Source organism: Saimiri boliviensis, chromosome 2 (genome assembly GCF_048565385.1).
Source record: "Saimiri boliviensis isolate mSaiBol1 chromosome 2, mSaiBol1.pri, whole genome shotgun sequence".
NCBI classification, from domain to species: domain Eukaryota; kingdom Metazoa; phylum Chordata; class Mammalia; order Primates; family Cebidae; genus Saimiri; species Saimiri boliviensis.
The window spans coordinates 42634367-42660554 of NC_133450.1; the positions used below are offsets into that span (position 1 = coordinate 42634367).

The window sequence follows — 26188 nt, forward strand, 5'->3', positions numbered from 1 at the left end:
TGTTTAAACTTACATTTCTATATTTCCTATTGTGTTTGTGTAGTTTGATTTTCATTAGTATGATGAGTTTGATTTTCACTAGTATGTATAAATTATTTCTCTCTGACCAGTTTCCTAGGGTCACTATCATATAAAAACAATTGGCTTCCAATAAAAGGTCTTATTTTGTCCAGGCATGGTAGCTCAGGCATGTAATCCCAGCACTTTGAGAAGCCGAGGTGGGACGATCACCTGAGTTCAGGAGTTCAAGACCAGCCTGGCCAACATGGTGAAACTCCCATTTCTATTAAAAATACAAAAATTGGCAGGGCAAGATGGCAGGCACCTGTAGTCCCAGCTACTTGGGAGGCAGAAGCAGGAGAATTGCTTGAACCCAGGAGGCAGAGGTTGCAGTGAGCTCAAATATTGCACCACTGCACTCCAGTCTAGGCAAGAGAGCAAGGCTCTGTCTCAAAAAAAAAAAGGTCTTATTTTAAGTGATGAATGATAATGCCTCCTAACAGAACTACCAGCAGAACACTAATTAATCCGTAGGCTGGCTAGTCTGTCTGTTAAACATTAGCCCACGTTCTGCTTTCAGCCATCACACATCTCTGCCTCTCCTGTGGTTCCAAATCATGTCAGTGACACTTCTGCTAATAAACTCTCTTTAGCCTTGAGCTGGGCACACTGAGTCCTGGCACCCATTCCCTGGAGGTGGCCAGAGGGACATGTTCTAAATGCAAAAAGGCAACAATGAAAAAGGATTGGGACTCCATGGATTTTGGTTCAATGAGTGGTTGCCATATTCCTCCAGCTTCTCCTGACAGAGCCTTCACTTAGCAGATAGTCACATTTCACCCTTTGGGGCATGAGACTTGTACTAATGCTGCAGCCCAGCCCAGCATGGAGCCAGCTTTCCCATGGTCACTGGATGTGTGTGGTGTTCCACAGAGCCAGGGCTGAGCCAAGACCTTAAGCTCCAAGTAAAATCTTGAAGATCTTTGCCTTAAATGGTAATTGTTCTGGCAAAGGTCCTTTATACCTTGCTCTAAATGTTATCCCACCCAAAGCAGAAATGACTTTGTGGAAAGTCTTTCTTGTTTTAAAAAGTAGCTATAGCTATAGTAAGGGCATAGCAGCTTTAGAAATGGAACATGTATAGTTTTTATAGGCCATTATGAAATAAACTTGCAGTAACTAATTCTTTCTCACACCCATTTGCCTCTTTCAGAGACCTTGCAGGATTTAAGATCCCAAACCAAATATACTCTACTCTTATGTGTTCCCAAACTCTTTCTCAGGGCTAAAGGGAAATTCCCATGAAGTGCTATTTTTCCAGGGTGCAGCCCCCTGTCCATGCCAAAGAAAAATACTTTAAAAACGATGTTTCTCAGTATTAGGGTACATTATGGATACAAAATCTTAGCCCAAATCCCCTTGGTCATATAAAACATGTCACATAATTGTATTTTTGGTTAGGAAGGAGTGTTACAAAATAAATATTTCCCCATTAGAACATACTGGGAAATGTTTGCTGACACCTACACTCAAACCCAGCAGGTTCCCTTGGAAGAGTTTGGCAAAGAACAGGCCCCTCCTTAATGAGGTGCTGGAGTTGGTTGAAAATTAAATATGAATTTACAAAAAATTGTTGCATTTAAAAAGTCAAAACTGAGGCCTGTATGTGGGTGTCTGTGCCTTCTGAGTTCTGGGTCTGTGAAATGTCCTGGGTTAACCAAGGATCATTGTCTTTGGATTGCATCAGTCTTTCTCTTTCTAAAGCAGTCTGTGGAAAACATCAAGAAGGGTTTGGTTTTGTTTTTTTTTTCTTCAGGTTTTTTTTTTTCCTTTCTCTATTTCCCCTACTAGAAAATTCTTTCCAGAATTATCAATGGTTGTTTCACTTGATTTTAAGAGATGCATGGCTGCGAGGGCCGTGGGAATACACATCAATAGCTGTGATCATCACTGGCTCCTCTTGGAGGAGTTTCCCTTTTTTTCCCTCTAGCACATAATCTAGCTAGTCCTTGAGTGGAGCCTCATCTGGCCTGGTTTGGGCTTTTCTCTGGCTGCCAGATTGAAGCATGGCAACCACAGAGGTGGCTGTGGGGCTTCTGCACCTCTCCCCTTGTCCCCAGAAGATTTAGAGTCCTCATTCTCAGCTACCCAGGTGCTCTCAGTTCCAGATCCAGCCATTTCCCCTCCAGCTCCCCTGTTCCTAACAGAGTCCCTCTCCCTACTCACTCACTCACTCACTTAATTCACACAATACTTTGTCTAGATCTGTGACCTTAATTTGTAAGTGGAGTGATGGTTGCACATTTGTTATTATGTTGGTCCTTCCAACACAAACTGCATACGTTTTCATCCTCTAAGGTCCTAAAACTATTTCTCTGCACTCTAATGCTGGAATTTCATGACACCAAAACAAAACAGGTGGGATTTAGAGGCAGGCTGGCCTTGGAGGTGGTTTTGCAATCACAGCCCACAGGAGGAGAAGGAGGGGCAGGCTTTCTGAGAAAGCCTCACTCTTGAGATCCAGGCAGACAGGGCCTGCCGAAGCCTGAGAGTACACTAGGACCAAGTGCACCCCTCACCCCTCAGCACCAACTAATAAGCAACAACATTCTACCCCAAGGCTGCAGATTTCTCATCAAACATTAAAACTTTTGAATTCTTAAAACTGTTTAATTAATTGAACAATTTAGCCCTAGCATAGATGAAAGAGACATAAAGAAAAGTTCAGAAGGGCCTGGCGTGGTGGACGAGGTCAGGAGTTGGAGACCAGCCTGATCATCATAATGAAACCCCGTCTCTACTAAAAATACAAAACAATTAGCCAGGCATGGTGGCAGGTGCCTGTAATTTTAGCTACTTGGGAGGCTGAGGCAGAAGAATTACTTGAACCCAGGAGGCAGAGGTTGCAGTGAGCCAAGATTACACCACTGCACTCCAGCCTGGGTGACAGTGCAAGACTCTGTCTCAAAAGAAAAGAAAAGCTCAGAAATACGGAGTTCACAAATTCAAACGTATTTAATAATTTAGTAACTTTGAAGAAAATGTTAGCTAGTACCTCATACGTTTAATCTAAATTAGTTTTATATGATTATTTTCGACAAAAATAAATCATAAGAGTATCAGTAAAAACATAAATACTGTTACCATTTTGGGATGGGAAAATTATTTTGAAGCATCAGCCAAAGACAGAAACTATAAAGGATTGTTAATAGACTATATACAAATGGGGGAAAAATCCAGAATGAAATAAAGAAAAACATAAATAAAAATTGAGGGAAAATAGCAATATACATGGCGGTTATAACTTAATATATATGATGTGTAGATCCATAGATGTTAGACGGACAGATACCTTAATATAAAAGGAGAATCACTTGAACCTGGGAAGCAGAGGTTGTAGTGAGCTGAGATTGTGCCACTGCACTCCAGCCTGGGTGACAGAGCAAGACTCCATCTCAAAAATATATATACATAAATGGAGCTTTTATAAATTAAATAGAAAAGTATATTCCTTTCCCTCAAAAGAATTATGCACAAAAGGTAACAGCAGTCACTCACAAAGCAAGAATTACAAACAGCTAATAAATATTTGCAAAGTCATTGAAAATGAGTAATAATTCAAAAATTTCACAAAGATAATAATCAATGTTGGTAGTATGCATGGAAATCAACATTGTCATACAGGCATATGATTGATGGTAGTATAAATTGGCATAACTTTTTTGAGGGTGAGAAATTTGGCAGTATGAATCAAAAACCTGAAAAATGTGCATACCCTTTGATATAGCGATTCTACATCCAGAACTTTAAGATGTATATGTATAAATATGCACAGCAGTATTGTTTATTATTAATAAATGTTAGAAGCAACCTAAATGTCCAGGCATGGGAGATTGGCTAAAGAGATTATAATAAATCCCTGTAAGTTAATGCTAGGCAATCATTATAGATTACTAAATAGAGAAACATTATGGACATGGAAAAATGTAGACAGTATATATGTTTAAGTAAATAAACAGGACAGACACATTTGAGAGAGAGAGATCCAAGATGGCTGATCACTAGCAGCTCGGGATTGTAGCTCCCAGTGAAAACGCAAAGAACGAGAGGACGCCACACCTTCACATGAATTCTTGTTGCTCACGCACCAGGAGATTCCCAGCGGAGGAGCCCCACGGGTCGCCACCGCGACTCTTGTGACCGGCGAGGCGGTTTTGTCGGCGCCTCCGAGCGTCGGTTCTTGGTGCAAAGTCAGAAAAGCACCATCAGTCTTAACGCCGCTGATTTAGTCGGTGCAGTGGGTTGCTCAGATTTCGGCGCTGAGAATCAATAAGTTGGACGTCCACTCAGAAACCTAATTACAAAGACGGTAATGATAAAGACCACAGATGGATAAATCTACAACGAAGGGAAGAAAACAGCCAAAAAAGGCTGAGAATACCCAAGATCAGAATCTATGTTCAAATAATACACTGCTTCATTCATAATGTAAGGATCTTACAATAGTTTATTCTCAATTCGTCCCTCCCAACCTTTGTATTATTATGATACATTTTACTTTTACGAATCCTATACACATAGAATACAGTGCTATTTTTACTCTTGACAGTCATTCATCTTTCAGGATCATTTAAACATTTTAAATGTATCTTAATTTACCTTCATTTAATCAATTTCCAGTGCTCTTCATATTTTTGTATCTTTAGTTTTGCATTTCTAGCTTTGTTTCTCATTTCTCCCACCTGATGAATTTTTTTTTAACATTTCTTCTTGAGTATATTTATTGGCAATACATTCTTAGTTTTTGTTTCTGTATTCCTGTCCCTTCCTCAGGATAGAGGGGTGTTCTGTTTTGTTTTGTTTTCATTCTTCCCTAAGTTTCTAGGGAAACTTAGGGAAGTAGTCTAAAGGAAACAGTATTTTCCCTTTCTCTTGTAGATTAAGGCTTTTGTTCTAGAAAGGAGAAAGGCTGGGGCTCGTGCTCCTCTGCAGCAGCTATTTCCCCTTTCCCCCATACCTGCACTGTGAGGGATTCTTTCTCAGGACTTTGGCCAGTCTCTTCTGGTGGGATACAGTGCCTGGTAGAGTCCACGGAGAACAATCTCTAAGAAGGCACAAACTCCTTCTATATACGCATTCCCCAGGGGCTCCATACTCTCACCAGTCCTCACTTACTCTCCACCAGATCTTTACCTACTCCTGCTGAGTTCTTCTATTGGTTACACCTGCCCCAGGCAAGCAAGCACTAGTTTCCCGTGCTTCTTCATAGGCCCCCACCGGTCCTTAGATTTTCAGGCTAATTGGCGGCCCTGTGACCTCAGCTCTTTGAGGGTCCAAATAAATAGTAAACTTGCAGTTTTTTTTTTTTTTAAGAGTTGAAGTGACACTCTTCCTAGATCTTTACATTCTGAGATTTTATTCTTTTCACCTGTCTCGCCCACAAGGCCATTTTATTCCGCAACAGCTTTTCACATTCACAAGAATGCCTCCTGGCATAGAATTCGATGGAGATAGTAATGAGCTAATAAAAAGTGTTCCTATCACCCCGGAGGCATCATCCTCCCAGGGGAAGACTCGACTTTGTGGAAAGCCAGATGTCCAACTGAGGAAGAAGCCTGGGTCTCCTGGCCCACTCTGGGAAGGACCACTAGCGAGTCTAGCTTACAGAGAGGGCAAAGAACACCCTAGCAGCATCCCCACATGTTATGTCAGGATCTCCCTCTTTGCAGCTTTGGGGACAGTGAAGATTGTGTTTTAGCTTGGGCAGGTGAAAGTAACATGATTGAGAAGCTTCATTTATTGGAAATAAAAATTAGGAACCAAAAGACACAATTTCACCTTACTGCACACTGTATACCTTAGTGTTTGAGCTGCTCTGGCCTCCAGCTGATTTCACTTCAGTCCCAAACGAAAGGGAAAAAGAAGGCAAAGAGATGCTCCATTCACCTGTTGTATGTATGGGACCTCTATGGCAGAAGAGTGTGAAGTAAAAGTTGAAATATCTCGACCTAGTTCTTAATGAAGAGTGAATGAAAACCTGACTGAGATTAGGTTGGTTCATGGGTCTCTGTCTCTGCTGCACTGTAGTTTGCAGTGATTCCTAGGCTTGGGAGGAGGACATAGAAAGTTGCTGAGCAAATCGCAGAGCCTCTCCCATACTACTCTCAGAGCTGCCTTTCCTAGTAAACATCACCATTCTTTTGCCTTCACAGATATCAAGGCTTTGTGTACATTTATCAGTGAAATTGCTTACAAATATTGCTATAGAAAAGCAACCTTATTTCCTTGCTGGGTTATCTCAGTCAATTCACATCGGCATCCAACATGTTGCCTCACAGTACCCCAAAAAGTCAGCTTTTGTTACCTGTGCTTTACGAAGAGGAAAACTGAAGCTCACAGGGAATGATCAGTCCAAAGTCACTCAGTTTCTAAGGAGAGGAAGTACCCTGGAGTAGCACTAGAGTACCCAGGTGGGTTCTTGTGATGGGCGAGGACACCAGTAGCAGGGAGCCACTTCCATTGACAGATTTTCTTGCTGTTGTAACTAAATATTCCTGTTGCCATCTGAGCCTGGATATCCATCAGGGTCCCAAAAAGAAACAGGTGATATCCCAAAAGGAAAGCTTACTAAAAGGACTTAAACACTGTAATAGGTAACATTTAGGGAAATCCCCAAGGGATAGTGAAGTACCCGCTGAGCTAGTGTATTAGTTTGCTATAACTGCCACAACAAAATGCCACAGACTGGGTGGTTTGAACAACCAGGCATGTATTTACTCACAGTTCTGGAGGTTGGGAAGTAGGATCGAAGGGTGGACAGGTCTGGTTCTCCTGAGGCCTCTTGCCTTGGCTGGTAAGCAGCTGCCTGCTTGCTTTGTTCTCACATGGCCTCACTTGGGTGCATGTCTTCCTGCTATCTCTTCCTTTTCTTGCAGGAACCCCAATCGCGTTGATTTAGGGAACAGCTTAACAGCCTCATTTTAACTTAGTTACTTCTTTAAAGACCCTATCTCCAAGTACAGTTGCATTCTGAGGTCCTAGGGATTAGGGTCTCAACATATGAATTTGGGGTTGGACACAATTCAACGCAAAACAGCTAATAGCAAAGAGGGGGGCTACCACCCTATGACTGAAGGGGCAAGAGGAGGGGGAGGTTTCCAGAACCCAGAACTCACGAGCATGGCTACACATGGGGACGGCCACCTGGGGTGTAGTCTGCCCACAGTGGTCCGGCAAACAGAGAGGGGGAAGCAGACACCCTGACCTTACTTTCCTCCCCGTCTAAGCTCCCACTGGGGCTGCTCTCTGGCTGAACCCAATGGGAAGCCAGGGGCAAGGGAATCCATTGCCACAGTCCACTAGGTGAACCTCCGGGCTCAGAATGGGAGGAAATGGTAGAGGGGCAAGCTCAAACTATTCCGTGTGGCTTGCAAACCAAACTCTAAGTTCTGCTCTGAAGTGACTGTGATTTATGAGAGGGGCATCTGATTGCCTGGTTTTTCAGTTATTCCTGGATATGTTCAAAGGTGAGAGGACACTGAAAAAACACTGTGTCTGTAGGGTCATTCTGAGGAGACATTTTAATAAGAAAACAGCCTTCAGAGATGACTTTCCTAGGGCTAGGGTCAGGAGTCCCTTCCACAGGGCTCCAATGGACAGCAGAGAAGGCCCCTGTCCTGGAGTGCAGGCAGAGCAGCTGCATGGACAGAGGCCCAGAGGCATGATCCCTACAGCCATGAGCACGCTGTGGCATAGTGACTAGAAAGGCCTTGAGGAGAGGGGTAGAAACCGAGGGCGGGCCTCACCCTTCTATGCTCTTCATCTGAACAACGTGGAGGGCACCTACAGGTATCTCCAGGCGAGTCTCTGCTCAGTCAAGCTAACAGGAATTAAACTACAATACTACCAAGGGGTAATGAGTGCTGAAGAAGCACACTGAAGGGACACCTAACCTTGGCATGAGAGCCCAGCAAAGGGTTCTGGGAGTGTGTACTCCTCTTGGAGGTTAAGCAAGAGGTAGCCAGTGAAAAGGAGTGTGCCTTTCACTTGACTAAAACAGAGACTCATGGAATAAGAAAGACCATTTACAGAGATCCATCATGGCAATAGGTCTTGGGACAAGTTAAAAAGCAAAAAAGTCAAAGCAGTTAGCAGGATTAAAGATATCTGTACAAGTTAAAAAGCAAAAAAGTCAAAGCAGTTAGCAGGATTAAAGACATTCCCTAAATTTCCACTGAGTAAGGAAACTCACTGGAGCTGTGACAGACAGACCAGTTTTACTATTTCAGCCACATGACAGAAGACAACAGAAGGGGATAGGGGTTGTTATCCAAAGATCTCAAAGTTTTCAATGTTTTAGGTGAGGGTGGTGGGGAGGTGCTAATATTCATCTGTCCATTGATGCATACTTTGGGGGACACTGTGTCAGGAAGTGCAGGGATGCAGAAAAGCAGAGGTGACGGTCACTGCCCTGCAGTTATTTACAGCCAGGCACCAGGGACGACACATAAACACAAGGTTCTACAGCACTGCTGTGCATTCCCATGTGGCATCTTCCTGAGGCACAGTTTGTCTCTCCCATGTGACTGATACCACGTACCACAGCAGATGTAGACTGCCTACCCCGATGGTTCAGTACCTAAGCTTGGAATCAGGATTCCATCAAGCTCTTAAGAGTATAATGCTGATACATTATTTAACCTCTCTGAACCTGTCACATCATCTGTAAAATGGAGATAATAATACCTTCCCCATGGAATTGTAAGGGTACAATGAGCTAGTCGCACAAATTAAGTGCTCAGTAACAGAAGTACTTAGGGATTCAGGAGAGAAATTACTGTGGGCTGGGTGGTCAGGAAAGGCTTCATGGAACATGAGACTTACACTGGTCCTGGGAAGATGGGCCTGGGATTTCTACGGGTGATGAGCAAGAGGACAGGCCAAGCAAGGACCCAACGCACTAGTCAAAACTAGAATAATTTCTGTGGTCTCTGGGCCCAGATCCTTGTCCAATTTACCTTGGTTTCCATTCTTCAGTCAAACCTCCTGGCTCAGACAACGCCCCGTCTATGGCCCCTGCTTCCAGATCTGGCTAATTCCCCTCCTGCTCAAAACCCCCATGATTTGCTACTTGCCATGTGGCCCTCTAATTCCATCCCAAGGCTCCAGAGGTGCGGATCTGCAAACCAGCATGATTAGCCACCATTGCTGGCTTCCCCTTCAGCATATAAATCTAGTGCCTGGGATTACCTCATGCCAGAAAACCTAAATCCAAGTCAGATGGTTAAGGCATTAATAGCAGTGAGTGTTGTAAAGACTCAACAATGTGAACCTTCCCAAAATGAACCATCCTGACCTCCCTCGCGCTGACAATGCGTGTGTGACATCATGTGTAAATGAGCCTTAAATTTGAACCAGGTGCCGAGAGCTGTCTGGCGTCTCCTGGCTGCTGTATTAACCACTAACATGCACAGGGGGATTCTGAGGCAGTAAAATGGAGCGAACCCAACAGCAGTGACCAGGGCCCGGAGCAGCAGCTGTAGCAGAGAACATTCAAATCACACCCACCCGGCTGGGCCCCCGGGTCCTGTAAAACATATTTCCGGAGGGCTGGGGAGCCCAGGGAATTTGGCTGCCTTCACGCAGAGACAAAAGCTCCCCATGCAAATCAAACCCTTCTACTTGCTTCCCAGACTTGATTCTGAGCTCTGTTTTGATTTGCATCCATGAGGGTAGAACTCAAGTTCAGCCTGAAGCTGCAGTTGGTAAGAGTCAAAACCTATCGAATGCAGGTACAGGCAGCCTAAGATATATTTTTGGAAGGCAGAACTCTCGAAGGAGAGAGTCAGCTCCAAATCCTCAGGTGCCATGATTTTCACCAGGCTGGAACCTGGAGATAAAAGTATGCCTTTGTCCATTTGGCATCACAGAGTCCCTCAGCTGGGCCTCTCCCAGCAATAGGTCACATTACACGCCGGCTCTAGAAAACACGAAATCAAATTTGGAGGAATGGAATTAGGTGTGTATAGCGGGTGGGTGTCCTTATCATTCTTAGTCATAGATACGAGAAAGTAGATGAAGAGGAGTAAAAGTGAGTTACAAAAAAAGTTCTTTAAAAAATTAAGCCTGCATAAAATTAAGAGGGTTTTTGTTGTTGTTGCCTTTTAATGCTTATTGTTCATGGAGCCCATTCTCCGGTGATTAACAGCTTGGCCATGTTGAAACCTGTATCCTGATCATCACTAACAGGCCCACAGAGATGGGAGACAGTGAGGATAACAAAGAGGTGTACCAAGTGCTTCTCTCTTGCTGGGGACTGTTCTAGAAGCTCTACACATGCTGGGGAAAGGAGGCGCCAAAGAGAGGTGAAACTCCATATTCCATGGATCCCATAGGATTTCAGCCTCAAAGAAATCCTTTATTGTTCAGGGCACACTCTTAAACCATCAGTCCTAACCGAATATACTGCCCTGTACCATGATGTCTCCGAGGTGGGTGGATGGAGTAGGGATGGGAGACAGGTTCTGGATGGAGGATACAAAAAAGCTGGCAGATGTAGAATCTTTCCTAAAGGCTGTCACAAGGTGGTTAGGCATACAAATATACAAGAATTTGTATATTTTATCATTTAGAGAAATTAAATGTAGCATCAATGTTGAGTATAGGTTTCCTGAGTAATGGAGCAGAGTTAAATTAAGTCATAGTCAGGTAAGTCCTTCCAGAGGAGATGTGAGGGAGAAGCAGCACTTTGGAGGGGAAAGAGAAAACGACATGAATAACTTGTGCAAAAGTTTGGAGGGAAGAACTCATAGGAAGTCCCTTAAGATGCCAGAGGTCTTGACCCGGCGCGGAAGCTCACACCTATAATCCCAGAACTTTGGGAGCCTGAAGTGGGCGGACAGTTTGAGCTCAGAAGTTTGAGACTAGCCTGGGCAACATGGTGAAACCCTGTCTCTACACAAAGTAAAAAAATTAGCCAGGAATGGTGGCGCACACCTGTAGTCCCAGCTATTCCAGAGGCTGAGGTGGGAGGACTGCTTGAGTCCAGGAGACAGAGGTTGCAGTGAGCCGAGATTGCGCCACTGCACTCCAACCTGGACAACAGAGTAAGACCCTGTCTTAAAATAAAAAAAAATAAATAAATAAAAAAGATGCCAGAGGTCTTAATAGGATCTCAGTGCATGAGGAATTTTCCAAAACTCCAGAAAAAGTTCCTCATATGCTCTGGAGCTGACTTAAGAACAAATTAAGTGTGTTTTTTAGATAACTGGCCTTTGAAAGCCTAAAGTGCTTCTTTTTAGCTTTTGGAAGATAATGATGGCACGAATCCAACGCAGAGAGGCAATTAATCTTTCTCTACCACTTCTACCTGACGTAAACTCCAAGCTCAGCCTGGCTCCCAGCATTCTCTACATCAGGATCCTACCCTTCAGCTTTACTTCTCAAATTGCTATTACATCTGTGCTCCTGGCAAAATTTTTACTTGTCATCTCCAAAATATACCGTGTGTCTTCCTGTACATCTTGTTAGTATTTTCTTTCCAAACAGGAGTATCTTCCTTTCATTCTCACTTCTACTTTGGTTATCCTTCAATTTTACTTCAGCTGTTGCTTTCTTCACAAAGTCTTCCCCACTCACCCAGAAGACAGTGAACCCCATCTCTATGAGCTTATCCAGCAGAGTGCTTAATGTTTGTATTACTCAACAAGATTTGTCATTCAACAAGCACACATGGATGGCCTAGTGTACACGTGGTACACGGAACAGCCACAGCCTGCCCTTCAGGGTATTCCCATTCCAGTTGTTGTACAGAGGTCATCTCCATTGGACTGTAAGTTGCAGTAGTTTACCAACTACAGAACAAATACTGTACACACCTAACAATGCTTTGTGACAGGCAAAATCATCTTCTCATAAATGGGGCTGGAAATAGAATTTGAGAATTTTCTCTCACCAGAATAAAGCTCTAGATTGCAAGCGTATCGCTCCCTGATTTATTAAAAGCAAATTACTTTTTGTTTTACTATAGAAGTAACAACATTATGAAATGTTTAGACAATGGAGTGTGGGAGTGATTAAACATGTTTTGCGAGAATTGAGTAAGAAGAAAAAAATTGAGAAAAGCCATTTTACATTGAAATTAAAATGCATGAATGCAACTCTCTTTATGTAGTCTGGCGAGCTAATAAATTCAGAACCATTCTGGATGAATGAAAGCAAAGAATTTATTTGAATGCAAATGAATGACAAGTCTTTAGACAAAGACACGGAGAGCCTCCAAGTATTTTGCTTCCCTGTGCAATGTAAATTTTACGGTATAATCCTTACTGACTTTTGATGATTCACTTAAACTTAGATAGTTATATAGTAAAAAATGCCCTGTCAGTTTTTTTCTAAATCCTGAAATATTGACAAAAATTTTGCAAATTTGTAAACCAGAACTTATTTAGATATTTTTCCCTCCCAAAGGTTAAGATCAGTAATGATTGGGGAAAGAGCCAACTAAGTCATGAATGTATTCTATAGTCAAGATCTGTTTTTATGTCTACTTCTTTCCATATATATGAAAATTGAAGTCAATGAGCATTAGAAGTGAAGAAGTCTTTACTGAATTTTGTATATAGACTGGTTATTTAGACTGGTAGTTTCCAAGTGTTGGTCTGTAAGAAAGTTTTCATTGGTCTTCAATGAGAAAAAGGACTATGTAGCAAGTTTTTCACAAATCTAAACTTGTTGAACTTAAAAGACTGTATTTTATTATAACCTTTCTTAATTTTCTGTATTGATGGTAGCAAGTTTAATGTCCTCAATCAATTTGTAAAATAAAAAGCTGGCAATTTTATGAATGTCCCAAGATTCAATTTGATGTTCTAAAGTTCCAAAAGAAATCTCAAATCTGGGAAACGCTGAATTAGACTACCGATGGTCTAAGCTATATTTGGATTTTTAAAAATTGTGTTTGCAGAAAGTCACAGAATACAGAAATGGATTTCTGACACTGTTTTGTAAGACTTCCAAGTTTTCTCAAAGTCTAGCTGAACACATTCCTGCTCTACTTAAAAGCCCCTATACCTTTCCTTTGTCCAGAATTTCCTCTGAAATACTTAACAAAGGAGAAACGCTGTTTTGGCAATGAACCATGACTCAGGAGGACACAAGGCCAGTCAAAATATGGTCTGGCTGTTGCAAAAGAACAGATTTAGGTGCCACATTTTAAATGAATAAACCAGCCTTCAACACAGTCCTATTGACTATGTACCTATCGTGAGCAGAACCTTTTTGTAGAAAAAAACTCCAACAGTTTGATACATTTTACTAAAACTGTAATTAAGCACTTAGCCTTTATAATAAAACTTAAGTTTCTATTCTTAGGATGGCATCTTAAGGATGTATAACCTTGAACAAGTCGTTTAACCTTACAGTCTCTCTAAACTTTAATTTCTAATCTATTAAACGGGGGATATAACTGTGCTTACCTCAGATTATATGAGAATGTGCTTGGCATAGAACCTGGTCCATACGCAGCAGTGCCTGCTCATTAGTGTCATATTATTTTATGAGATTAATGATCTTCCATTCATTTAAAATACAAAACTTTCTCAGATTTAGCAGATTGGAGAACTGGGTAAGAAAATCAGGGAATTATAAAGATAGTCTCCACTCTTTTTCCATGGGAGTGCCCTTCCCTAGAGGCCCCACTCCCTTTGATTCCTAATGCCACCATCCAAGTAGAAGTTGAGTGGCTCAGATCACACACACACACCCCCCAGGTAGAAAAAAGGCACATTCTTGGAGCCTGGTTTTGGAACTACCAGACTTCCGTTACAGAGAATCTGGCAAGATGACCCTAAGGGGAAATGCTAGACATCTGAGAGCTGCTCCAATCTCCAAGATCTACCTCTGCAGAGGTCTGGTCTCTTGTCTTTAAAAAGAGGCATTTCCCTACAAGTACAATTGATGACTAGTCAATAACGAGCCCTTAACTCAATGAAATGACAACATATTGCCAATGAGATGTCAAGGAAAGTTCAATACACTTTGAGAGTCAGGATAAGTTGGTTCAATCATATCCCTCAATATGAGAATTGTCCCGCAACCCTCCTGATGTACCCATGGACTCTGGGAGGAAGCAAGTGGCTTATATATTTTTTTTTTTGGTGGCCATCTCTGCTTTTGAATTTCACTTTTTGAGGTTTCTGGATCACCTGGATAACACAAGGCTTTATTTGTTCTGTCCCATGTGAATCTAAAAAAAGGGTTTACACACACAGTTCTGTTCACACAAAGTATTTTTCTGTCTCGTGATTTTATTGGTTTCAGGATACAGAGACAGGCAAATTAAAACTGAATATTAAAAGTTTCTGTTCTAAAAATGCCCATCAGCCACTTTTCCTCTAGACTCCTACCACTGGCTTAGCACTCTCTGCCTCTTTCCCTTTGCTTTTCTCCAGTTCCCAAATTCACATTATCTCTTTTATGCAGAGTAGTTTAGCTTTCTCTCTCACTTCCTCTTCTCCTGCCAACCATTTTCACAGGGTCACAATTTTTGATTGAGGTGAAATTCACATAACATACAATGAACCTCTTTAAAGTACACAATTCGCAGGCATTTAATACACTCACATTGCTGTGCCACCATATAAGACCTCACCTTTCATACCAAAATGACTTATCAATATATTTTCCTAAAAAAAAAAACAAAAACAAAAAAAAGGAGATTAAGAATATTTCCCTTACTAAGAGAAGTTCTGGTGCCAGCTGCATCAAACAGCTTCTTATCCGTTTGAAGAAAGGAACAAAGTTTGTGAAAGAAGAAAGAAAAAGAAGGAAGAAAGGAAGGAAGGAAAAAAGAAAGGAAGACAGAAAGAAATAAAATAATAGGCTTGTTCACAGGAAAGTTCTGTGGACAGAATTGTGTCTCCTCCAATCCCTCAATTCATATTGAAGCCCTAACCCATAAGTACTTGAAGATGGAGTCTTCGGGAGATAATCAGGCTTAGATTAAGTGGTAAGGGTGGGGCCCTCATAATGGGATTAGTGGCTTTATAGGAAGAGGAATAGAGATCACTCTTTCTCTACCATGTGAGGACACAAGAAGGCAGCCATTTACAAGCCAGGAAGAGGCCCTCATCAGGACCAAAATACTTCTAGCCAGCACCATGCTCTTGGATTTCCCAGCCTCCAGAGCAATGAGAAATAAATTTCTGTTGTTTAAGCCATCCAATCTATGGCATTTTGTTATAGTAGCCTGAGCTAAGGTAGATAGTAACATTTACAAAAAATAATTTTCAACTTCACTTATTGCTTCATGGAATGTCAGTAACTTACTTGCAACTTACTTTGCAAATCATTCAGCAAATATACTTATTTGTATATGCAGTTGACCCCTGAACAATGTGAGGGTCAGAGGTGCCCACCCACGACACACTTGAAAATATGTGTACAACTTTTGACTCCCAGCCAAAACTTAACTGCTAATAGCCTGCTGGAAGTCTTACTAATAAGTTGATTAACACACATGTTGTATGCTTATATACTATTTTTTTTTAACAATAAAGTAAGCTAGAGAAACAAAAATGTCATTTAAAAAATCATAAGGAAGAGAAAACATATTTACTATTAAGTGAAAGTAGATCATCATAAAGGTCTTCATTCCACTGTCTTAATGTGGAGGAGGCTAAGTAGAAGAAAGGGGAAGGGTTGGTCTTGCTATCTCAGGGGTGGCAGAAGCAGAAAAAAATCCCCATATAAGTGGACCCACACAGTTAGAAAACCCATGTTGTTCTAGAGTCAGCTGTATATTTACATATAATTTATATGTGAGTTACAAAATAAATATGAATAAATGTTAAATTTCAGTGGTGGGCATATTATTTCAACTTGTATTCATGTTTACAATTTTTCATAATAAAAAGATGGCAAAAACTTATAGAGTAGAGCCTTTTCATTTAGCTAATTTATACTGAATTATTCAAACAAACCAAACTTGATAATAGATCCAATGATTAGTTGGCCTTGCTGGGTTAATGATAATACAGGATCCTGGAAGAACAATAGCAATGAATGGTGTCTGCTATGGGCTAAATGTTTGTTCCCCACAAAACTCATATTGAGATTTAATTGCCAATGTGACATATTGGGAGATGGAGCCTTTAAGAGGTGATTAGGCCACACGGGCTCCACCTTCATTAGTAGGTTTAACATCTTAATAAAAGTGCTTTCAGAAGACAATATCCGCAGAGTACCCATATGAAAAGGGATTAAGAACTAGAATATATAAGGAACTTAAACAATTACGTTGGAAAAAATATAATAATCCAATCAAAAAATGGGCAGAATATTTGAATAGACACTTCTCAAAAGAGGACAAACAAATGGCTAACAGGCATGTGAAAAGGTGCTCGACATCACTGATCGCCAGAGGAATGCCGATCAGAACTGCAGCGAGATACCATCTCACCCCAGTTAAAATGGCTTTTATCAAAAATACAGACAATAGCAAATAACAAATGTGGAGAAAAGGGGACCTTTGTGCACTGTTGGTGGGAATGTAAATTAGTACAACCACTATGGAGAACAGTTTGGAGGCTACTCAAAAAAATAAAAATAGAGCTACCATATGGTCCAGCAATCCCACTGCTGGATATATACCCAAAAGAAAGGGAATTGGTATACTGAGTGAAGAGCTATCTGCACTCCCATGTTTGCTGCAGCATTGTTGACAGTAACCAAGATTTGGAAGTAAGCTAAGTGTCCATGAACAAATGAGTGAATAAACAAAATGTGGAACATACACACAATAGAGTGCTATTCAGCCATAAAATGAATGAGATCTTTTCATTTGCAACAACGTGGATGGAACTTGAGATCATTAGGTTAAGTGCAATAAATCAGACATAGAAAGACAAACATCAAGTGTTCTCACTTATTTGTGGGATCTAAAAATCAAAACAGTTGAACTCATGGACATACAGAGCATAAGGATCAGAGGCAGGCAAGGGTAGTGGGGGGCTAGGAGAGGGGTGAAAATGGTAAATGGGTACAAAGCATAGAAAAAATAAGTAAGACCTACTATTTGATAGCATAACAGGATGACTACAGCCAATAATTACTTAATTGTGTATTTTAAAATAACTAAAGAGTATAACTGGATTGTTTGTAACACAAAGGATAAATGCTTGAAGGAATGAATACCCCATTCTCCAGGGTGTGATTGTTTCACACTGCATGTCTGTATCAAAACATCTCATGTACCCCATGAATATATACACCTACTATGTACCCACAAAAATTAAAAATAAAAATAATTAAAATAAAAGTGCTTTTGGAAGTGGGCTTTCTCACTTTGCTTATCTGTCATTTGAGGAACAGTATTCCTCCCCTCCAGAGGATGAAACATTCAAAGGCCATAGTGGGAGTGGACACAGGGCCTTCACCAGACACCGAACCTACTACTATCTTGATACTGGATTTCCCAGGTGCCAGTAACACAAAATAGACTAAGCATCTCGCCTAAGAATATCACACACAGTCACAACGTTTCCTGGGAACAGCACACACGCAAAGGGGACAATTCTCACATGGGTCTCATCAGAAATACCACTCATGAGAAAACTCCCTAAATACACAATGAAGTAAGATTTAACAAATATTTACTGAGAACTAATTGCTGTGAGACATGCTAATATGTACATGTCATAGTTCCTGTCTTTGAGTTAATTACAACTGAGTCAGAGAGGTAAAGTATTTAAATGTGAAAAGCTAAACAACAAAACTGAAAGAGCAATTTCTATATTATTGTTGTGAATGTAAATCAGTAAATCTTAATTTTTTTTTTTTTTTTTTTTTTTTTTAAGACAGGGTTTCACTCTGTCACCCAGGCTGGACTGCAGTGGAGCAATTACAACTCACTGCAGCCTCAACATCCCTGGAATCAGGTGATCCTCCCACCTTAGCCTCCCAAGTAGGTGGGACTACGGCCACATGCCACCACATCTGGCTAATTTTTGTATTTTTTGTAGAGACAAGGATTTGCCATGTTGCCCAGGTTAATCTTGAACCTCTGGGCTCAAGTGATCCACTCAACTCAGCCTCCCAAAATACTGTGCTTACAGGCGTGAGCCACTGTGCCCAGTTAGTAAAATCTTTAATGAAAGTTAATGTAGTGATACCTACCAAAATTAGAAATGCACATGCCCTTTAGGCCAGAATTCCAGTTAAATGGATAAAAATATACCCTATAGATAATTAATATATGTGCTAAATGACATATGTATACAAAGATAACATTTGAAGCATTACATAAAATAGCAACATTTTAAAATAAAAAAATCCCTCAATAGGCACTGATAGGAAACTAGTTAATTAAATTGTGGTCTAGGCATTAACAGAATACTATGCAGCTATTGAAATATTTAGGGAGTTTTGTGTATACTAATAAACAAAAGAATCTCCAAAACATAATGCTAAATCAAAAATAGACACGTGGGACAACATCCAACATAAGCAAAAGAAAAAATCAACAGAGTAAAAACTTTAAGAAGAGAGAAAATATTTGCAAACCACATATCTGATAAGGGGTTAATATACAAACTATAGAAAGAACTACTACAACTCAGTAACAAACTAACAAAAAAAATCAAGTTTAAAAGGGCAAAGGGGCCGGGCGCGGTGGCTCAAGCCTGTAATCCCAGCACTTTGGGAGGCCGAGGCGGGTGGATCACGAGGTCGAGAGATCGAGACCATCCTGGTCAACATGGTGAAACCCCGTCTCTACTAAAAATACAAAAAACTAGCTGGGCATGGTGGCGCGTGCCTGTAATCCCAGCTACTTAGGAGGTTGAGGCAGGAGAATTGCCTGAGCCCAGGAGGCGGAGGTTGCGGTGAGCCGAGATCGCGCCATTGCACTCCAGCCTGGGTAACAAGAGCGAAACTCTGTCTCAAAAAAAAAAAAAAAAAAAAAAAAAAAGGGCAAAGGACCTGAAAGACATTTCTCCAAAGACATACAAACAACAAACCATTATATGAAAAGATGCTCAACATCACTAATTATCACAGAAATGCAAACACAAAACCACAATGAGATATTGTCTCACACCTGTTAGAATGATCATTATCAAAATAACAACAACAACAAAAAATGCTGGCAAGGATACAGAGAAATTGGAACCCTTGTGCACTGTTGACAGAAACATAAAATAGCGCAGTCATCAGGGAAGCCAGTATGGAGAGGCTTCAAAAAATTTTAAATAGAACTACCATATGATACAGCAATCTGACTTCTGGATATTTATACAAGATAATTGAAAACAGAATCTTGGAAGAGGTATTTGCACTCCCATGTTCATCACTGCATTATCCACAAGAGCCGAGAGGTGAAAACAACCTAAATGTCTACTGGCAGATTAATGGACAAAGAAATTGTGGTACACACATACAATGGAATATTATTCAGCCTTAAAGAATAAAGAAAATTATTCCATGTGCTACAATATGCATAACACTTGAGGACAACATGCTAAATGAAACAAGCCAGTCGCAAAAGGACAAATACTACATGATTCCTTGGTACAAGGTGGCTAAAGTAGCCAAACTCACAGCAGCAAAAAGTAAAATGGTAGTTGCTAGGGGCTGCAGGGACAGGGAAATAGGGCATTGTTCAATTGCGCATAGAATTTTAGCCATGCTAGATGAAAAAGTTTTAGATATCTGCTGTACAATGTGCATATAATTAACAATACTATATCATACACTTATAGGAAGTTTGCTAAGAGGGCAGATTTCATTTTAGGTGTTTTCTGTTTCAGCACCACTAAAAAAAGGCCATAATCTTAAGTGAAGAGAAGTCAAAGGAGCAGAGGATTTCATGTTTTATGCCAACATTTGTATTCTCCCTGTGCCTGTGTATTCTTTCTCTCTCTCTAAAAAGGCATAGCATATACTTGGAAGAATACAGAAGGCTGTAAAAGTGGTTGCTTCTATGGAGAAAAATAGGATGCCGGGGACAGAACTGGATGGGAGGGCATTTTTGTAAATTTAAAATCTGTACCATGTGCATATCACCCACTCAAAAACTGAATACAAAGTTACAAAAGTAATTTATGAAAAAAATAGAACAAAATCTTACAAGGTACTAATAATGTATACTAAAAGAATCATATAGATAATAAGGGGTAGGCTGGAGTGGAGAATACAGTTTTTACAGAGCTGGGATTTGAGCTAGATATTGAAGAATGGGAAGCATTTGGACAGGTGGAAAATAAGTCACATTCTGGGTGTGTACCTGGAAGTGGGAGTAGGGAGAGAAGTAACAATATAGAAGAGGGTAATAAAAGGCAAATCAGGCTGGGCGCGGTGGCTCAAGCCTGTAATCCCAGCACTTTGGGAGGCCGAGGCGGGTGGATCACGAGGTCGAGAGATCGAGACCATCCTGGTCAACATGGTGAAACCCCGTCTCTACTAAAAATACAAAAAATTAGCTGGGCATGGTGGCGCATGCCTGTAATCCCAGCTACTCAGGAGGCTGAGGCAGGAGAATTGCCTGAGCCCAGGAGGCGGAGGTTGCGGTGAGCCGAGATAGTGCCATTGCACTCCAGCCTGGGTAACAAGAGTGAAACTCTGTCTCCAAACAAACAAACAAACAAACAAGCAAACAAAAAAGGCAAATCAAGTGCCAGACAGAAAAAGTAGTTTTAGGGTATTGTAGAACATATGTAAGAAAAGGCTGAAATACAACTTGGTGGATGAGGCAAGGGAATTTGGGATTAATGGGGGTGGTAGTGAGCCATTATTTGGGACTGATGGGAGTAGTAGTGAGCCATTATAGGTTCCTAAGCACGGGAGTAATATTATGAAAGCAGGATTCCAAGAAGACCAGAGAACAATAACAGACAAAATGGACTAGAAGACACACATTTGCTAGGAGACAGATACAGCAATCCACTAGTTGCCCATTAGAGTCATCTGAGAAGCTCTAAGAAGTATATCAATGCCTTGGTTGTATCCCTCAGAGATTCGGATTTAATTGGTTGGGGTGGAACCTGGATGTGGTAATTTTTGCCAAGTTCCACAAGTGATGCCAAGGAGCAGCCTGAATTGAGAATCACTGCAATAGTTTAGGCACAAGAGATGAAACCTGGGATTTAGGCAGGAATCTGGCAGGAGGCTGGGGACAGGATAAAAACAAATATAGGAGGCATTTCAAAGGAAGAAATGACATTGTGACAGACTGGAGGTAAACAGTAAAAGGACATAGTCTGTTAGATTCCTTTATGCATTCATTCAACAAGTATTACGCCACTCCAAAGTATCAGGCACTGTCCTAAGCTCTAAGGATTTGGTTATAAATAAGCCAGTTAAGTCCCAGTTCTTACAAAACTTCCAGTCTAGTGGACATAGACAACACATAAACAAGATTTCCAGCAGTGACCTGTATAACAGGATAAAGTTATAAAGCACTACCATGTGTTGGGGGCCATAAAATGGTCATGACCATAAGACAGACAGGGCAGACCTCTCTGAGGGGGTGACAGTTGACCTTGGGCTTAAATAAGGAGCCAGGCTTGCAAAGGTCTTTGAAAACTATGTTCTAACTAGGGAAAACAGTGAGTGTGAGGGAGCAAGCTTGGTTGTGTTCAAGTGGCAGAAAGGCCAGTGTTGCTGGAGAATGAGAGAAAGATAGATTGACATCAGAGAAATAAGTAAGTACAGACAAAATTGAGCCTTGTAGGCCATGGCATGGATTTCATTCTAAGTGAGATGGAAAGCTCTTGGAGGAAATTAAGCAGGGTAGCAACATAATCTGATTCCAATTTTTAAACAACTACTTTGCAGTGTGAAAGTGGACTGCAGGTAGCAGGAATGGAAGCAAGAAAGCCAGCTGGGATGTTGGATGAAAACAGTGGGGTTGCTGACAGATATCAGCAAACTGTAGTGAGTAACGGATTTGGACGTGTGAAGTTTAAAGTGACTGTGGAACCCCCAAGCAGAAATGCTCTGAAGCAACTAGAAATACAGAAAACAGATGAGAGTTTAGACTGTACCCGATGATTTGGGGGTCACTTCTAAGGAAGTGAGGAAATGCAGATTAGAAGACACTACAGGAATGTTAACAACTTCACCGAAAGTGTAGATCAGGCGTCCCCAAACTTTTTACACAGGGGGTCAGTTCACTGTCCCTCAGACCATTGGAGGGCCACCACATACTGTGCTCCCCTCACTGACCACCAATGAAAGAGGTGCCCCTTCCTGAAGTGCGGTGGGGGGCCGGATAAATGGCCTCAGGGGGCCGCATGCGGCCCGCGGGGCCTTAGTTTGGGGACACCTGGTGTAGATTAATAATAACTCAGGAGAAATACTGACAGTGGTGGGCTTCAGGGCCCTCTAGTCATGTCTCATTTAACATTTTTATCTGTGAATGGGATAAAAAAAATGGAAGTATAATAAAAGATGTCACAAAAGCAGGGAATCAAGATAATTCTATTTTTTTTCATCCCATTCACAGATAAATTGATTATCTGAGGCACGATAATCAAGATTCAAAAAAAGGTCTCATCTGCTTGAGTGGGGAGCTGAAGCTAACAGGATGAAATTTAACATACAGTTAACAGATACACACATACATATATATGTATTTGTGTGCCTATTCATACGTGTGTGTGCATATATATTCCCTTATATTTAAAAATGTAAATCAATAGAGCAAGTACAGGGTTCTAGGAACCTGAATAATTCACCTAAAAAAAGCCTGCAGCTTTTCTGACCACATACTTTATAAGCCAAAAGTGTAATGTTATTGTTAAAAATGCTAATATAAAGTCAAAATATGTGGATAATATTTACTACAGAACTACAATATGTGGATAATTTTACTACTTTTCTGGGGAAAAAGACATCAGTAGTGAAAATAAATGCATTGGTCAGGATATTTCTAGAATACCATTTTCCGGTCAGGCTGCTGACTAAATGAAGCAGAGATGGGAGAAGAGACGTATGGTTGGAAGCTATGTGATTTGAGGGACAGTAAAGTAATAAAAGTGTACATATATTCAACGTTTAACGGCTTACTTGAGTTTTCCCCAAATATCATGTAATCTCACTTGAAGGAGAACTTCCTCTGGTTGAGGGAAAACTCAAATATTGAGCCTTCAGCAAGTTCAGAGAATAGTAACTTTTCTAAAATTAGAAAGGGATAGAGCTGGGATTTGAACACAGGTAATTTTGATTCCAAAATTTTCTTTAAAAATATATATAAAAAATTATATGAAAAATATATGTATAATTTTTCATTTAAGCTGTTTTACTTATCAAGTTGTTCTGAAAATGTTCAGTCAAAGTTGTATGTGAACTTTTTTCAAGCAAGATGTATGTATGCATGTCTTACATAGCTTCGTAACCTTAGGACTAGTTCAACCTCTAGGACACAGTATATGCTGAGAATCTGCTGAATGATTTAGCCAGCCCTTTTGCTTGTTTTGTGTATCTGTCCACTGATGCCAACTAGATAAAATATATACCATCTTGACTTTTGAACAGCGTGGGTTTCAACTGCACAGGTTCACTAACAGTTGATTTTTAAAAAATCAACATAGATCAGATATAGATAAAAAACATAGCATTTTCAGGATGCAAAACCTGCGCATGTATACACAGGGTTGGTTTTTTGTATATGTGGTTCTGCAGCAGGACTTGAATGTGCGTGGATTTTTATATATGAGGGAGATCCTGGAACCAATCCCCCAAGGGATGACTGTACATTCAAACGAGTGAGAAACATTTCTCTGCAAGTCTTTTTCTTTATAGCACCCCATATTACAATGTCTTTTCATCCATCTGTTTTTGTGTATTTTTTTTCTCCCTGGCAACTCAATTTTCTTTTCTACCCATTTACTTTCTACCACAGGTGAATAAATCTCTTATTCCTATCTGTGCACCTGGCCATCAGCCAAGATGAGTACTCCCATTCCTCAATTGCTCGTCTTGACTGAGAGCTTGGCAAAGCAGGACAACAGATTATCGTGACAGTAAACATATTTATCAGATTGTTTAGGAAGGGTGAGAAACAGAAAGAATTCTGATTGCAATAAAGAAAGTGTGCTCACAGTATCTTTATTCATCCTCCATCAAAATTTTGTTTTCTTTACTTTTCCTACCTCTTTATGGAAAAAATACAGAAGGATTACCAGTAGAAGAATAAATTATGTATTTGAATTTTAAAAACCCCACAAATTTCTCAATATAATAAAAAGGTTCTAAAATGTTCTAAGGTCAAAAATTATGACACCAAAAATCCCGGCAGAAAAATCTGCAGGAAGCAAAGTATGTTTAACATAGGGCTAATTCTAACACAGCTGCAGAGAAATTCTAATTCTAACACATGCCGAAAAGAAAAACAGGTTAAAATTAATTGAGTTTGAGTCCCTCTGTTTCTAGCATCTATTTTCTCTCTGTATATACTGTACTGGCAGTGTCAGCACTACAGACAGCCAGAGCGGAAATACTCTCCACACCCAGCTACCCACAGATTATCCAGTAACCTGAGCCTGCAAACATGCAGGACAGAGAAGGGAGAAGAGAAAAATCCGTTTACCTTAAAGAGAGATCTTCCAAACTCATTAACATCTTATACAGTATTCGCTATTTCATTTGTGTTAAGACAACTTTATTCCCAGGCCCTAAAATGAATCCTTTCAGGGTCAAATGGCTATAACATTTCTACCAATGGGTGGAATACACATTCCAAACACAATATAGTACTAATATAAAGGACACATTGAGAAAGAAATGCCTTTTTCAACTGATCTCTGCTTACTTCACTACCCCAGGGATATGAGAAAAAAAACTGTAAAGTTCTTCAAAGTAGATGCTTTATATGTAGGCAAATATAGAACAGGAGATTTTGCAAAGATGAACATATTTTAAAAAGGAGCACATGAAGACCAATGATTAGCTCATAGCCCATTTAAAGGCATATATAAAGTTCACCAGAAAATGGATGATTCATTTCTGCTTTTCCACTGATGGATTTACCAGCATACTAAGCTGAAGTTTCAAAAATGCTGTGGTAGGAAGAAACACTACAGTATAAGAGCAAACAAAGCTAGAGAGGTTGGGTGGATCTAGTAACTTGCCACCCATCAAACGCCAGATATGGAACTGCTGGATAATATAGAATCTATGGTACTTTCAAGACCTCAACTCTATACCTAGATTGTGTTGAATTTCAGATCCTGCTTCTAGATGGCACACACACACACACACACACACACACACACACCCAAAGATTTCCAGACCTTGGGTGTTTAAAGAGCCTTCACACAGTAAATCAACCTACTGCTGTCTTGTTTTCTCTGCAGCCAGACTGAAATAATATAGCACCAGCAGAGGTGTGAATTACCACCATTCATCTTAATGGAGTGTTAACTTCAAAGGCTTGTTTTAACCATTTAAATGCTAAGCTCATGAGTAAACATTCTGTTTTAAAAAAAAAAAAAAGTACAATTTAAACATTCACCCTCAACATACGAAAATAATTTATAGTCTTGGCACTTCGTCTTTTAATTTAGCAAACAAGTCTCCAAATGTTAGAAAAGTATATATTTTCTGCTTTACTTAGTTTTATTTTAAATAGTTATTACCTAATAAATTATGAACATTAAGCCCATAATGAGAAGGCCCATATTTCCCAGGAAAAATTCTGAGGGGCACTTGAACAAGGTTTTTTTTGGTAATCCTGGTTGAAGGGGGCACTGCTCTCACCAGCCATCTTATTAACTTCATCTAAATGCAGAGAGAAAGTTGTGATTCAAAACAGGCAACTAGATAAGGCAGAGCATTAAAGGAAAATAAAAATGAATACCTGAACAAATAATTTTTCTTGCTACTGTTTTGTGCAGACTGTTTAACAGACTGTCCTTTTGCAAAACCTCCCATGATCCTATCTCATGAGCAGGTGACAAATGTATTAATTGATGCCCAGCTGTCATCACAGTTAATATTTGCCCCAGGGGCATCTTTGCATCTGTTGCAGATTTAGGGTTATTTTGGTATTACTGGAGTTAGACTTATTTAAGCAGCTGTATACCTATCTGTATTTGGATCCATAATTTCATAAACAGAAAAAGAGGGTACAAGTAGCAGGCTATCAGATTGACTGGCTCTGGCTGACCTGAAGCCACGTGGGAGGACATGT

General features: G+C 40.4%; 1 long non-coding RNA gene across 1 annotated transcript in view; it reads right to left on the bottom strand.

Annotated features, from left to right (window-relative positions):
• The window catches only part of LOC141583531 (uncharacterized), a 76909-nt gene extending 66086 nt beyond the window's left edge, over positions 1-10823 (bottom strand). The window contains exon 1 of the long non-coding RNA XR_012516182.1: positions 4149-10823. This is a non-coding gene — a long non-coding RNA (uncharacterized LOC141583531). The remainder of the gene's footprint in view (positions 1-4148) is intronic.
• Between the last annotated feature and the right edge of the window lie 15365 nt (positions 10824-26188).